The following is a 910-nucleotide window of genomic DNA, read 5'->3' as shown; positions in this document are numbered from 1 at the left end:
GGCTAGGGGAACTCATATTAATGTTAAAAAACCTCATAAAGTGAAATTTTCATGCCATGGGACCTTTAAGTGAACATAAACAGCGGAGAAAAAAAACGGATGTGTGTCAGTATTAGGTTCGTGCATTTGGTCTTAAAGAGACAGCAGCCAATAAATTACCTGTTTCTGTCTGCTAATCAAATAACACCACAGCTGTAACAGAGATTAATCTGTATTTAACTTGTGCAGTGAGCACTATTGTGTTATTTTACACTTAATTATTACATTCCTGTGAGGCGCCTGCCTATAAATCGGCCTCATTTGCAGCACAATCGGCCGATGCTGATTAAAGAATGCCAAAAATCGGCCGATTAATCAGCCGGCCGATCAATCGGTCGACCTATAATTCATCTATGCTTGTAATTTGTGTAATTGTTCTTGTTTTATTACTAACTTTATTAAAGCTAGTAGTTTTGCTGTGGTATAGAAGTACTTAAAGCAAGCTTTCACTATTTTTTTTATTTATTTTTTTTTGCTGATCCGAAAAATGATCCGATCCGTTACTCAAAATCCATAATATGATCCGAACCGTGCGTTTTGTGATCCATTGCACCACTAATATATATATATATATATATATATATACCAGATTTCATAATCGGTTAGGATTTTAAAACTCCTGTAGTGTGAGCCCGGCTTTAGTCATCTTAAGGCCCCTTGGAAGTTTACTGAGGCCCCCTAGAGGGCCAATATGAATATTGTATAAAGTAACATTTATCTTTAGCAACATTGTCAAAGTAAATAGCAAGCACAAAAATGCTGGTGCAATCATAGACGCATATGCATATGGGACCAACATACATCACATGATTAAAGGTGGGGTAAGCGATTTCTGGTAGCCAATGTTGACATTTGAAATCACCAAAACAAA

This window comes from Sinocyclocheilus anshuiensis, unplaced genomic scaffold, assembly GCF_001515605.1.
Source record: "Sinocyclocheilus anshuiensis isolate Anshui unplaced genomic scaffold, SAMN03320099.WGS_v1.1 scaffold3, whole genome shotgun sequence".
Taxonomy (NCBI): domain Eukaryota; kingdom Metazoa; phylum Chordata; class Actinopteri; order Cypriniformes; family Cyprinidae; genus Sinocyclocheilus; species Sinocyclocheilus anshuiensis.
This window is presented reverse-complemented; position numbering follows the sequence as displayed.